We start from the raw sequence: 16,117 nt of genomic DNA on the forward strand, positions 1-16,117 counted from the left end.
CTTCCTTCGACGCTAAGAGATCCAAAACAACCTTCCATGAGCTTGAGTTTGAAAGAATAAAGGACAAAAAGATATTGCCCGAGTCAACATTCTAGTTCAATGAAGATAAATATCCACAAATTCGGGCGAAGATTGAGCAAAGGGGTTGGCAAAAGCTCACTAACCCAGAAGCAAGGGTAAATGCAACTCTCATTAGGGAATTTTATGCAAATATGGTTAGAGAAGACAAGACCATAACCCCCACCTTCAAAAGCTATGTAAGAGGAACAGAGGTAGATTTCAACCCAAATGCTATAATTAGAACTCTTTATCTGAAATCACCACAATTTGTTGAGCTCGGGTACCAAGAAAGAATGAACAATGGCCCCGACAATGTTGAACTGGAAGAAATTATAGGTGACATATGTATTGTGGGATCTGACTGGGAAAGATATTCAGATAAGAGACCCCGTTTCATCAGGAGAGGAGACCTCATCCCAGAAGCCAAGGGATGGTTTGAGCTTGTGAGACGATCTATCCTTCCAGCCGCAAACAATTCTAAGGTCAATATTGCTCGAGCTACCATGGTACATTGTTTAATAAAGGGTAGAAGCATCAATGTGCACGAAATTATAGTTGAAGGAATCCAAGAATCAGCCGAGAAGAAAGATTCGGGTGCTAGACTTTGGTACCCCAGCACCATCCTTAGATTATGCATGAAAGCCAAGGTAGTCTTTGAAGACAGCAATCCAACTTGGGTAGGTCTTGGGAGATCACTTACACTCCAACGCATAACCCATGTGACTCCAGCTCAACAGCAGAAAAGACCCCATCTAAGGAAGAGGACATCAGAAGAAGCACAAGAGGAAGAACCTATCCAAGAAGAAACCCAACCAACAGAACATCATCAAGACGGGTATTATGACCCAACCAACATCAATTTGGGTCACATTTGAGGAGCCATTGACGATTTATCAAGAATATACATGGAAGGACAAGAACAACAGTTGCAATTTCAATCTCAGAGAATGGATCGTCAAGAGGAAATGCTAACAAATTGGATGAATCAACAAAGGGAATGGCAGAAACAGCTAATGGAGCAGCAACAAGAGCACTACTCTCAGCTCACTCAAGCCATCATTCAATTGTCTAAAAGCCAAGAAAGCCAAGATAAACGCCTCCAGGAACTCAATCAACGTCAGATGACTTAGATGAAAGCATTCAACGAATTCAGTGTGCTCAATGAAGGAAGGAAACTGCATCGAGAAGAATTCAGCATCAACACTCAGGCAAGGTTAAACTATATGACTGAGCATATGCATCACTTGCACCCCGATAACCCAAGTTATGAGGCAGTTCACAAGAACTTAACAGAACAAGAAGAGGGAAAGGTGAAATAGCAAAAGGAAGCATTAAAGAAGAAGATGGAGGATGTCGGTTTCTGGAAAAAGCTGATGGGGAAGCGCAAGGGGAATGGAGACTCAAGTAATCAAGGAGAATCCCAAGGGAGCAGAAGAACATGAGCATACCAATAAGTGAAAGCTGGTGAAGTTCCTTCTTAGTTTACCTTTTTCAAAGCTTTAAATAAGGAAAATCATGTATGAAATAGAACATGCTTCCATGGTAGCTTAGGATTTTCAATTCTGCGTTTAAGTTTCGTTGCTTAGGTTAAGTGTGCTAGCTTAATGTCTTGAGTGTTCACTTTCACCTTTCTTACTTGTATGCTTGTCTCTTTAAGTTAATCAAAAAGAAAATGTTGTGAAAAGAACAAGAGTGGAGTTATTTTATGAAGTGCATTATGAATGTTTGTGGTAGGTTGATTAGTAAGCTAAGTTGGTTCACCAAAGAAGGAAAGGAAGCAACTATCTATCCTAAGTCCTTTGTTTGAAACACATCCTTTGAGACTAACTAAACAATAAGATCCCAATAAGAAAAGAGAAAGAGCAATAAAAGTGAAAAAGAAAGAAACACAATAAGAAAAGAAACAATGCTAGGCACCAAGGGTTTCAAAATTGAGGCATATGTCTGTGGTGTTTATGTACAAGGGATATACTTGGATGAATAAGCTCTTAGGGGTGCCTTATCACTTGGTAACTTGGATTAACTAATCCGGGATTATCAACTGAAAGTCCACTATCAAGAGTAACCTTTGCTACAGAACACTTAGTAACCCAAAGAGGTGCTAGACACCAAGGTCTCAAGAAAGGAAAATAACAAACCATGTGCCTGTGGTGTGTATGTATGAGGGAAAGAGACTTGAGGGAGTAAGTCCTTAGGGATGTCTTAACACTTAGCACCTTAAAACCAACTGGTTTGGGAGTGTTGGCTGAAAGCTTATCATAAAGAGTCGCCCTCTTACAAAGCACTTAGCAAAAAGAAAAATAAACTTTGAAAAAGAAGGAAAGATCAATAAGAAAGAAGTCTCAAAGGATGCAATCAAGAAAGTGACTAAGGATTTGATAAAGGCTTGAAACCTAAAGGGAAAAAACCTAAGTTGCTATGCATGAAACCCCAAAACCAGGAATGCTACTTCTATTTTATCTTCTTGTTCTTTCATTTCATCCTTCTTATGCTTCAGTACTTGCTTAGGGACAAGCAAGCTTTAAGTTTGGTGTTGTGATGCCAGGGCATCTAGGCCAGTTTCACAGACCTTTTCTTTACTGTTTTAGGGTAGTTTCATGCATTTTCTTAGTGAATAAGGCAAGTTTTGGATGAAATTACACTTACACCTTGATTCAAGCAACTTTTGTGAACTTTGCATAATCTCATGAGTATTTTGCTAGAATTGCATGATAAATTGATGATGCATAATCTCATGACTTTGGCTAGAGCTTTGATGCACTTTAATTGCTTGATTTCAGGGCAAAGGAAGCAAGGAAGAACCACGTTAGTATTCACGTTAACCTAGTTAATGTGAACACTAATGTGGAATGGTGAAAAGCTTTCAACGTTAATGAGAAAAGTGATCACCAATAACACTTGCGAAGCCATCCAAAGCTCACGTTACTTGCCACGTTAACTAAGTTAACGTGGTAGTTAACGTAGAAGAAAAAAGGAACTCCAACGTTAAGAGAAAATGTGAACACCAATAACGTTTTCCTCCAACGTTAGTGGTAAAAGTGAACACCACTAACGTTGGAAAACATGGCAATGATCCACGTTAAGAGTCACGTTAACTTAGTTAACGTGAACTCTAACGTGGAAGAGGAAAACAAAAGCCAACGTTAGTGACACTCACTTTTGTCACTAACGTTGGACCAACTAGCATTGCCTATGTTAACTTTCACGTTAAGACCATTAATGTGAAAGTTAACGTGGAGTTGAGATCAAAGAGCCAACGTTAGCGACACTCACTTTTGTCACTAACGTTGGAAGATGGAATCACTACTATGTTAAGAGCCACGTTAACTTAGTTAACGTGAGTTCCAACGTAGAAAACTTGGGCATTTGGAGCGTTAGTGACAAAGGTGAGTGTCACTAATGCTCTCGAAGGTGAAACACACCTATGTTAAGAGTCACGTTAGCTACACTAACGTGAACTCTAACGTAGGAACAAAAGGCATCAAGCAACGTTAATGGGAAAAGTGATTCCCACTAACGTTCGCGAATGGGTACAAGCCAACGTTATTGGGAAAAGTGAGTCCCAATAACGTTGGCCGAAAATTGAAAAGGCAACGTTAGTAGTCGCGTTAAGACCACTAACGTTGGATTTAACGTGGATACATGAGGGTGGAACGTTAGTGGAAAAAGTGAATGCCACTAACGTTCTCGAACCCACAATGGCACTCAACGTTAAATCTAACTAAATACCCAACCCTAATTCATATTTCTCTGCAAGTTGGGCCCACTAAAGATGAGAACTGCTTCAACTCAAGATCCAGAGCCCACATCCAAGACTTGAAGAAGTCACTAGAAGATCAAGAGGAGTAGTATATATAGGAGTAGTTTTGAACTATAGGGAGGCTTGGCACTTTTGGGAACTACTCTCTATAGATTTACTTTTCTGCACTTTTAGCATGGATTCTTCTTTTCTGCTATTTTTCATTTCTATAGCTATAAACAACTAAACCCCTTTCATTGGGTTAGAAAGCTCTGTCGTAATTTGATGTATCAATTATAGTTTTCATTCTTCTTCTTCTTTCTTTTCTCTTGATCTTACTAGAAAGCTTTCGATCTTAATTCAATTGGTTAGTTGTCTTGGAAAAGAAACTCTCCATAATTGGATCTCTTTTGAGCCTTGGAAAAGGGATGAGGAGATCACGCTAGAAATGCTTTCTTATGTTGGACCAAATTGGGGTTTGGGCGGATATAGTGACATGTAATCCTCCTGACACTTTGATTTGGAAAGACATGTGGTATAATCAGTGACCACACTTCATCTCTTCCTATGAGCAATTAAATCAAGGAATTGGGAAATTGTTCAAGTTTAGAGAGATTGGATTGCCAAGGAATTGGGATCCAATCACTTAAGATTGCCAAGGAGATCAATGAATGCATTGATTGAGGAAGAGATGAGAATGAACTTGATTCAGAGAATGTAACATCTCCTAAACCCAATGATTTCCCCATTTCTGATCTTACCCATTCTCTTTACTTTCTGCACTTTCATTTTTGTTATTTACTTTCCAGTCATTTAAATTTCTGCATCTCAATCTAAATTCTGTTTAGCTCAACTAGCATATTCTTCTAACTAAAGTTGCTTGACCAATCAATCCTTGTGGGATTCGACCTCACTCTATTGTGAGTTTTACTTGACGACAATTCGGTATACTTGCTGAGGGAAAATTTGTTGAGAGACAAGTTTTCATGCATCAATTACCAAGTAAATCGACAGGGCCCAACATGGCAAAGTCGGCCCAAAATATAAAGTTACAAAGGTAATCCCTGAAAGAGACCTGAACAAGGTCCAAGAAAGAGGATTACCGAATAACTCGACAGGGCCCGACATGACGAAGTCGGCCCAAAATATAAAGTTACAAAGGTAATCCCTGAAAGAGACCTGAACAAGGCCCAAGAAAGAGGATTACCAAGTAACTTGACAGGGCCCGACATGACAAAGTCGGCCCAAAATATAAAGCTACAAAGGTAATCCCTAAAAGAGACCTAAACAAGGTCCAAGAAAGAGGATTACCATGTAACTCGACAGGGGCCGACATGACAAAGTCGGCCCAAAATATAAAGCTACAAAGGTAATCCCTGAAAGAGACCTGAACAAAGGTCCAAGAAAGAGGATTACAAAGTAACTCGACATGGCCCGACGTGACGAAGTCGGACCGAAACATAAAGCTACAAAAGTAACTCCTTAAAGAGGGTCACTAACAACTCTTTGGACAAAATCAACATAAATCAGCAACCACAGTGAACCAAAGAACAAAACAATTTGCCGAAAATAGCATTAAGCAAAGAAATCAAGCCAATCCAGAAAGATTAGTCAAGGGAAAAGTTGTAACCTTCCCAAAACCTAGAAAGGTACTAAGCTAAGTGCAAGCATGCCTAACATAAAAAACTGCTAGTTAAGATAAAAGGCAAACATCAGAGGCCACCAGAAGCAGCCCCAAAAGCTAGGAAACTACTTTAAAAAAAGTTTCTAAAAAAAGCAACTAAAAGGGTATCAACAGTCATCAAAACATCATTTACAAAATAAAGAGTTTCAAAAGCCCACAAGCGGGCTATCTACAACAAAAAAGAAGAAAATTCAGTTAACATCCCAAGGCTTCTCAGCAACATTAACTCGGGGTGAAGGAGGACGAGTCTAAAGAGGCACCGCATCTACCGTCCCATCATCCCGGTTTAAGATTTGGTAATCCGGTTCCCCCTCAGGGTGATTGATGATGCCAGGGCATCTAGGCCAGTTTCACTGACCTTTTCTTTACTGTTTTAGGGTAATTTCATGCATTTTCTTAGTAAATAATGCAAGTTTTGGATGAAAATACACTTACACCTTGATTCAAGCAACTATTGTGATTTTTACATGAATTCATGAGGATTTTGCAAGGATTAAATGACAATTTGATGATGTATAATCTCATGACCTGGGCTAGAGCTTTGATACACTTTATTTGCTTGATTTCAGGACAAGGGAAGCAAGGAAGAATCACGTTAGTAGCCACGTTAATCTAATTAACGTGACTGCTAACGTGGAATGGGAAGGAGCTTGCAACGTTAATGAGAAAGGTGGTCGACAATAACTGATGCAGGTGGAAATTGTCTTGCAACAGATTTCCTTCGGCAAGTGTACCGAATTTGTCGTCAAGTAAAAAGTCACAATAGAGTGAGGTCGAATCCCACAGGGATTGATTGATCAAGCAACTTTAATTAGAAGAAGGCTCTAGTTGAGCGAATTCAGAATTTGGGTAGAGATTTGCAGCAAATAAAATGGCGGGAATGTAAATAACAGAAAAAGTAAATGCTAGAATTAAAGGATTGAAAGTAAATGACTGAAAATAAATTGCAGAATTGTAAATGGGAATGGGGTGTTTGCTCATGAAAGTCAATGCAGAAACTAAAGAGAATGGGTAAGATCAGAATTGGGGAATTCATTGGGTGCAGGAGATGTTGCAATTCTCCGGATCAAGTTCATTTTCATCTCTTCCTCAATCAATGCAATCATTGATCTCCTTGGCAATCTTAATTGATTGAATTACAATTTCTTGTAATTCAATCTCTCAAATCTTGATCAATAGCCAATTCCTTGGTCAATTGCTCATGAGAAGAGATGAAGTGTGGTCACTGATTATACCACATGCATTTCCCAAATCAAGTATTGAGAGGATTATAGTCACATATCCATCCAACCCAATTTGGTCCAGCATGAGAAAGCATTTCTAGCTTGATCTCTTCATTCCTCTTTCAAGGCTCAGAAGAAATCCAAGTTTGAATAGCTCCTTTTCCAAGATAACTACCCAATGGGATGAAGATCGAAAGCTTTCAAGTAAAATCAAGAGAAAAGATAGAAGAAGAATAATGAAAACTAGTATTGATCCATCAAATTACAACAGAGCTCCCTAACCCAATGAAAGGGGTTTAGTTGTTCATAGCTCTAGAAAATGAAAACAAAGATGGAGAATACATAATGGAACTAGAAGAGCAGAGTAAAATACAGAGAGTAGTGCTCTCCTTCCAACCTCCCGAACTCTCTAATAATTCAAAGCTACTCCTATATATACTACTCTTCTCAGCTTCTAGTTGGTTCTTCAAGTCTTGGGCCTTTGGATCTTGAGTTTGAAGCAGTTCTTTTCTTCATTTGGGCTTGGTTTTACTTGCAGAGAGAAAGTGTGAAGTGGGTAGAGACTTTAGCTCAGGACGTTAGGGGTATTAACGTTTTAGTGAAAGTATGAGTTCGAGAACGTTAGTAACACTTAACATCGTCACTAACGTTCCAATGTACCCCTTTGCTTCACGTTAGAGTCCACGTTAACTAAGTTAACGTGGCTTCTAACGTGGCCTTACCATCCTTCGAGAACGTTAGTGACACTCAACATTGTCACTAACGTTTCAATGTGCCCCTATGTCTCACGTTAGAGTCCACGTTAACTAGGTTAACGTGGCTTCTAACGTGGCTTTGCCAAACTTCGAGAACATTAGTGACACTTGACATTGTCACTAACGTTCCAATGTGCCCCTATGTCTCATGTTAGAGTCCACGTTAACTAGGTTAACGTGGCTTCTAACGTGGCCATTCTTAGCCATCCCCAACGTTAGTGACAATGTTGATTGTCACTAACGTTGGCTCATCTTTCACTCATCAACGTTCGCTTCCACGTTAACTAAGTTAACGTGAAAGTTAACGTGGCTCCTTGGGGGTTTTGTGGATGCTTCCAACGTTAGTGACAATGTTGGGTGTCACTAACGTTGTCGACATCCCTTGCCTCTTACGTTAGCTCCCACGTTAACCAAGTTAACGTGGGAGTTAACGTGGTACATTGCTCCTTAGGCCAACGTTATTGACAATGTTGGGTGTCACTAACGTTGGCTTCCTTTCCCCCTTTTAACGTTAGAGGCCACGTTAACTAAGTTAACGTGGACTCTAACGTGGCCACTTATGATCATTGGCCAACGTTAGTGATAATGTTAAGTGTCAATAACGTTGGCTCAAAGTCCCTTCTTCACGTTAGAGTTCACGTTAACTAAGTTAACGTGACTCTTAACGTGGGCGATGATGGCTTCGAGAGCGTTATTGGCAATCACCTTTCTCATTAACTTTGCAAGTTACCTCCCATTCCACGTTAGTGGTAATGTTAATTAGATTAACTTGACTGCTAAGTGGTTCTTCCTTGCTTCCTTTGGTCCTGAAATCAAGCAATAGAGTGCATCAAAGTTCTAGTCCAAGTCATGGGTAATGCAACATACAATTTGTTACTAATCTCATGCAAAATCCTCATGAAATCATGTAAAATGCACAATGTATGCTTGAATCAAGGTGTAAGGGAATATCTACCCAAAACTAGCTTATTTCCTAAGGAAATGCATGAAACTACCTTAAAAACAGTAAAGAAAAGGTGAGTGAAACTGGCCAAAATGCCCTGGAATCACAACACCAAACTTAAAGCTTGCTTGTCCCTAAGCAAGTACTGGAACAAGAGAATGATGAATGGAATGCCAAGAGAAATGAGTCATACTTGTGGAAGTCATGTCACTGATTTTATGGTGGTTTCATGCATAGCAACTTAGGTTCATTCTATTACTGGCTTTCAGACCTTTATCATGTCCTAAAACACTGACTCTGCTTATATCCCTTGGGACTTTTATTGATCCTTTTCTTGTCATTCCAGGGCTTATTTGTGTTCTTCAAGCTAAGTGCTCTGTAAAGGGGCAACTCTTTAAGATAAGCTTTCAGCCAACACTCCCGAACCAGTTGGTTCAAGGTGCTAGGTGTTGAGGCACCCCTAAGGACTTACTTGCTCAAGTCTCTCCCCCATACATACACACCACAGGCACATAGTTTGTTTATTTTCTTTTCTTGAGACCTTGGTGTCCAGCACCTCTTTGGGTTACTAAATGCTCTGTAGTGAGGGTTACTCTTGATAGTGGACTTTCAGCTGATAATCCCGAGTTAGTTAACCCAAGTTACCAAGTGATAAGGCACCCCTAAGAGCTTATTCATCCAAGTAAATCCCTCACACAGGAACACCACAGACACATGCCTCAAGATTAAAAACCATTGGTGCCTAGCCTTATTGCTTACTCTTTTTCTTTTGTTTTTCACTTTAAGTGTTCTTTCCCTTTCTCTTATTAGGATCTTGTTATTCACTTAGTCTCATGGGTATATTCAAAGTCTAGTATTCAGGCCAGATAGTTGTCATCCCCACCTTATGGTTGATCCAACTTAGCTAACTTATGATCACACCAAAGACTCATGAATGCACTTCCATATTATGAACTTCACTCTGGTCTTTTAAAGAAAATCATTCTCTTTTTCATTTGATTTTACAAGACAAGCATACAATAAGTAAAGATATGATGCAGTAACACTTAAACCAGAATTCATAGATCTACGCAATAAAACTTAAAATGCATAGTTGAACTAGGTTCCAATCAACACATGTCTATTAATTAATAGTGCATTCGGACTTCCAATTTTTAACACGATGAGTAGATGGAATTAAGTAGCAATACAACCTTTGGGAGATGGTTTGCCACACCAAACCAGTTCCCCTCTTGTTGTCATTGTCATAGTTCTTGATGCCTCACTTTCTTAGTTGAAGGTGCACCATCTCCTCATAAGCTTCCTGCAAGGTTATTGGAAGTTGCTTGTTTTCCAAGCACTTGAGGAATAGTCAGCTTGCATGTATGCTTATGATTTCTGAACTTATTTTGGTGTGTGAACACCAAACTTAGTTCCTTGCCTACTACAAAACTTTACATGCATGTGTAGAACCCCATATCTTGCTGTTAGCAACCAATTAAATAAAGACTAATCTATATCCAAGTGGTTCCTTTGATTGGTCAGAGCTAGCAATGTGCTTTGAGAATGTAGTGTGATTCTAACTATCATCCTTTGGTGGGACACCAAACTTAGAATTGCACTTTTACTCTTGAATTGTTTTGGTGTGGAACGCCAAACTTAGCTCCTTGCAATACAGGGGAAACAACTTGTGATCTTTATTGAAATGCAGCTGAAAAAGTGGTTACCTAAGGTTGGGTTGCCTCCCAACAAAGCGCTATTTTATCGTTGCTAGCTCGACGGGTCCTTACTTCACCTGAGATGATATTTTACTCTGGGGTTTTCCCCCATGTTGCCCAGATAATGCTTGAGTCTTTGTCCATTTACTGTAAAAGTCCTCTCTGATCTTTTATCCATGATTTCGATGTGTCCATATGGCGAGACTTTTGTGACAATGAAAGGCCCGGACCACCTCGATTTGAGTTTTCCTGGGAATAGTCTCAATTTGGAATTGTAGAGGAGTACTTGCTGCCCCTTTTCGAAATCCCTGGGTGCAAGATGCAAGTCATGTCTCCTCTTTGCCTTCTCTTTATATATCTTAGTATTTTCATAGGCTTGTGACCTGAATTCCTCTATCTCTTGCATCTGCAAGATCCTCTTTGCACCAGCAGCAATGCTGTCAAAGTTTAGTATCTTGATGGCCCAGAGAGCTTTGTGTTCCAATTCTAGTGGTAAATGGCAAGCTTTCCCATAAACCAGTTGATATGGGGACATTCCCAGTGGTGTTTTGAATGCTGTCCTGTATGCCCAAAGAGCATCATCCAGCTTCTTCGCCCAATCCTTTCTTGATGCACCCACAGTCTTTTCCAAAATCCTCTTTAGCTCTCTGTTGGATATCTCCGTTTGTCACTTGTTTGGGGATGGTAAGGTGTGGCTACCTTGTGGTTCACCCCATATCGTAAGAGAAGAGCCTTTAGTGGTTTGTTACAAAAATGGCTCCCTCCATCACTAATGAGGGCTCTTGGGACTCCGAACCGGCTGAAGATATTCTTCCTGAGGAAGTTATGACCACTTTGTTATCATTTGTTGGGGTTGCAATGGCCTCTACCCATTTGGACACATAATCCACTGCTACCAAGATGTACTTGTTTGCATATGAGGTTGGGAATGGTCCCATGAAATCTATTCTGCACACATCAAATACTTCCAGTTCCAAAATGAAATTCTGTGGCATGGCATTTCTTTTGGGCAAGTTCCCAGATCTTTGGCATTCATTGCAGCTCCTTACCAGTTCTTTGGCATCCTTGAAAAGGGTGGGCCAAAAGAATCCACTTTGTAACACCTTTGCGGCAGTTCTATCCCCTCCAAAGTGGCCTCCGTAGCATGAGCCGTGGCAATTCCATAGTACCTCTTGTCCTTCCTCTTCTGAGACACATCTTCTAAGGATTCCATCTGAACACTTCTTGAAGAGATAAGGCTCGTCCCAGACAAAGTATTTTGCATCATTCATGAGCTTCCTCTTTTGATGTTTATTGATCCCTGGAGGTAGAGCCCCAGTTGCCTTGAAGTTGGCAATGTCTACAAACCATGGGGCTTTGTGCACTGTCATTAACTGCTCATTAGGGAAGAGCTCGTTCACACTCATATCATGTGTTCCTCCTTCCTCATGAGGAATCCTGGATAGGTGATCTGCCACCTTGTTCTCCACTCCCTTCTTGTCTCTAATTTCAATATCAAACTCCTGCAATAATAAGATCTATCTTATTAGTCTTGGTTTTGATTCTTGCTTGGCAAATAAATATTTAAGTGCTGTGTGATCTATGAAAATAATGACTTTAGTACCAATGAGGTATGATCTAAACTTGTCAAATGCAAAAACTATGGCTAGCAATTCCTTTTCAGTAGTGGTATAATTTCTTTGAGCATCATTGAGAACCTTACTAGCATAGTATAATACATGGACTTAGTTATTTTTCCTCTGCCCTAACACTGCCCCTACTACAAAGTCAGATGCATCACACATCAATTCAAAGGGTAAGTTCCAATCAGGTGGGGAGATGATAGGGGCAGAAGACAATCTTTCTTTCAAATGCTCGAATGCCATCATGCAGGTTTCATCGAATATGAATGGTGTATCTGATACAAGGAGATTACTCAAGGGCTTAGCTATTTTTTAAAAGTCTTTAATAAATCTTCTGTAAAAGCCAGCATGCCCTAAAAAGCTTCTAATTGCCTTGACATCACTGGGTGGAGGAAGCTTTTCAATAAGTTCCACTTTAGCCCTGTCCACTTCGATTCCTTGGTTAGAAATCTTATGGCCAAGAACTATTCCTCCTGTCACCATAAAGTGACATTTCTCCCAGTTCAAGACCAAATTGGTCTCTTGGCATCTTTTCAATACCAAGGCTAGGTGATTCAAGCAACTAGTAAAAGAATCTCTGAATACCGAGAAATCATCCATAAAAACTTCAATGAATTTCTCTATCATATTTGAGAAGATAAAAAGCATGCAGCGTTGGAAAGTCGCAGGTGCATTACATAGCCCAAATGGCATGCGCCTGTAGGGAAACACTCCATATGGACAGGTAAATGAAGTTTTCTCTTGGTCTCTAGGATCAACCACTATTTGGTTATAACTTGAATAACCATCAAGAAAATAGTAATAAGCATGTCCTGCGAGTCTTTCCAACATCTGATCCATGAATGAGAGAGGGAAATGATCCTTTTGTGTAGCTTCATTGAGTTTCCGATAGTCAATGCACATCCGCCATCCCGTGACGGTCCTTGTAGGTATCAGTTCATTCCTCTCATTGGGAACTACAGTGATTCTTCCCTTCTTGGGCACAACATGCACGGGGCTGACCCAAGGGCTGTCTGAGATCGGGTATATCACTCCTCCCTGCCAAAGCTTCATAACCTCTTTCTGTACCACTTCCTTCATGATTGGGTTCAGCCTTCTTTGGGATTGAATTGATGGTTTTGCATCATCTTCCAACAGTATTTTATGCATGCATATAGCTGAACTGATTCCCTTCAGGTCAGCAAGGGTCCATCCGATGGCGTCCTTATGCTCCCGCAGTACCTTGAGTAGTTCATCCTCTTGATCTTGGCTGAGGCATGAGCTTATGATCACTGGGTAGTTTTCATTTTCTCCTAGGTAGGCATATTTGAGAGTGGTTGGCAATGCTTTGAGTTTAACCTTGGGTGCCTCTGACTTTTTAGTCTCTTCCTTTGGTGCATCTTGAACATGACTCTCTGCTGTTGCAACATCCTCACTTGATATATATTCCTCCTCCATTGATCTCTCGGGCTCTTCATGCTCTTCTTCTTCAAAACACTCCTACACTTCTTCTTCAAGTGTGTCTAACCTCATGCATTCCCCTAATTGTTTTGGCGGGTAACTCATGGCCTTAAACACATTGAATGTCATCTTTTCATTGTGTAATCTCAAGGTAAGATCACCTTTTTGGACATCAATGATAGCTCCAGCAGTAGCCAAGAACGGCCTTCCCAGAATAATGGAGGTCTTGGCTTCCTCCTGCATGTCCAACACTACAAAATCTGCCGGGAATATGAAATCTCCTACTTTCACCAACAAATCCTCTACTATGCCATGAGGGAACTTGAACGATCGGTCTGCCAGTTGTAAGGCCATTTTTGTTGGTTTAGCCTCCTTGATCTTCATCTTCCTCATCATTGTTACTGACATCAAATTGATGCTGGCTCCTAAGTCACAAAGGGCCTTCTCTACTGTGATTTCCCCTATTATACAAGGGATCTGAAAGCTCCCAGGATCCTTCAACTTCTGGGGTAGTTTGTGCTGGATGATAGCACTACATTCTTCGGTTAGTATCACAGTCTCATTGTTCTTCCAGCTTCTCTTCTTAGTCATCAGCTCCTTCAGGAACTTAGCATAGAATGGCATTTGCTCTATTGCTTCAACAAAGGGTATGTTGATTTATAGTTTCTTGAAGATTTCCAAGAATCTCACGAACTGGTTGTCATTTTCTTTCTTCTTTAACTGCTGAGGATATGGAGCTCTTGAGATGTTCAGTTTTAGCACCCCTTTTTCTTTTTGTGTACTTGAAGTGGGAATTTAAACTCCATCTTGCTCTTCTCCCTTTTCATTTGAGCCTTCTTCTTGTGGTTTTTGGGAGAGTTCCTTAAGTTCCCTTCCACTCCTAAGTGTTATAGCTTGACACTCCTCCTCTTTGCTTGAATTGTTATCATTGCAAAGGTTGTAGTTAGAAAGCTGCTTGAATAGATAGCCAATTTGTGTCTCCAGTTTCTTGATGACAGCCTTTTGATTCTGCATGTTTGACTGCACTTCCTCTCGAAATACTTTACTGTTTCGGACGTCTTTGCATACTCCCTCAAGTAATGTTTCAAGCTTAGAGAGTCTGTCATCAATTGATGGTGGATTGGGAGTAGAGGTGTTGTTGTGCTTTTGATACGGGTGTGGAGAAGTGTTGTTGTAGGGGTATTGATATGTCCTCTGTGTGAATTGCTGATGAGCTGCATTGTTGTTGGAGTTGTAACGTCTCTGGTCTTGGCTTTGATCTTGCTGATTCCCCCACCCAAAGTTTGGGTGGTTCCTCTATCCAGGGTTGTATGTCTTGGAGTATGGGTCATGGTTCTGTCTAGGTGAATTCCCTATGTAGTTAGCTTGCTCAAGGTTACCCTCTGCTTCTTCTTCAACTCCTTCTTGGGTTGTTGAGGAGGTGGTGATTGCTGCCACTTGGTTCCTCTCCATCTTCTTGGTGAGGTCAGCTAGCTGCTTGGTAATGAGCTTGTTCTGAGCCTGCAGAGCATCTACATTGTTTAGCTCTATCGCTCCTCTAGTGTTCCCTCTTTCGGAAGCATAGAAGTAGTCATTCTCAGCTACAGTCTCAATTACATCTATGGCTTCTTCAATGGTCTTCTTCTTGTTCAATGATCCTCCAGAGGAATGATCTACTGCCTTCTTTGATTCATATGACAAGTCTTCATAGAAGATGTGCAACTGCACCCATTCATTGAACATATTTGGTGGACACCTCCTTGTTAGGTCTTTGAACCTTTCTCAAGCTTCATAAAGTGTCTCCCCATCTTGCTGTCTGAACGTCTGCACTTTAGTTCTCAGCCTATTGATCCTTTGAGGGGGGTAAAACCTTACCAAAAACTTATTCACTACCTCCTCCCAATTTGTCAGACTTTCTTTTGGGAAGGATTCAAGCCATTTGGATGCCTTGTCCCTGAGTGAAAAAGGGAACAAGAGCAGCCTATAGACATCCGGGTGTACTCCACTGGACTTCACCGTGTCACAAATCCTCAATAAGATGGTCAAGTGTTGGTTCGGGTCTTCTTGAGCACCTCCTCCAAATGAGCAATTATTCTGCACAATAGTGATGAGCTGAGGTTTTAGCTCGAAATTGTTGGCATGTATGGTGGGTTTCTGAATGCTACTTCCACAGTTGCCTGGGTTTGGATTGATGTAAGAGCCTAACACTCTTCTATCCTCCCGGGCATGATTTGCTCTACCTCCTCCCCCATGGTTATTAGCCTCTTCTTCATGTTGGTTTTCCATGTTGCCTTCCATGTTTAGTTCAAAGTGTTCCTCCTCCTCTTCAGCACCGATTGCACGTTTTCCTCTTGCTTCCCTCCTTAATCTGAGGAGGGTCCTCTCTGGTTCAGAATCGAAGAAAGTTGAAGCCCCGCTTCTTCTCCTTGTCATACAACCAACAAGTACAAACAAGTAACAATATGTGCAGATAGTATTGCTATCAGAATTACTGTTAGTTGTGAGTGATGCAATATATCAAACAGTTAGTGGGTTAGCAAAATGAAGGGTATATAACAAAGAAAACGAAAGAGTAAATGGGGAAGGGGAGAAGTTAACTAAGACAGAAAGTAAATTACTCAAAACAAAAAATTAAATCAACAAAACAAAAATGCTCAATCTAGTGATCTTCTAATTTAATCATTGTTGATGCACAATCAATCCCCGGCAACGGCGCCATAAACTTGATGTAGGTGGAAATCGTCTTGCAACAGATTTCCTTCGGCAAGTGTACCGAATTTTTCGTCAAGTAAAAACTCACAATAGAGTGAGGTCAAATCCCACAGGGATTGATTGATCAAGCAACTTTAATTAGAAGAAGGCTCTAGTTGAGCAAATTCAGAATTTAGGTGGAGATTTGCAGCAAATAACATGGCGGGAATGTAAATAACAGAAAAAGTAAATGCTAGAATTAAAGGATTGAAAGTAAATGACTG

The sequence above is a fragment of the Arachis hypogaea genome, chromosome 9, assembly GCF_003086295.3.
Source record: "Arachis hypogaea cultivar Tifrunner chromosome 9, arahy.Tifrunner.gnm2.J5K5, whole genome shotgun sequence".
Taxonomy (NCBI): Eukaryota; Viridiplantae; Streptophyta; class Magnoliopsida; order Fabales; family Fabaceae; genus Arachis; species Arachis hypogaea.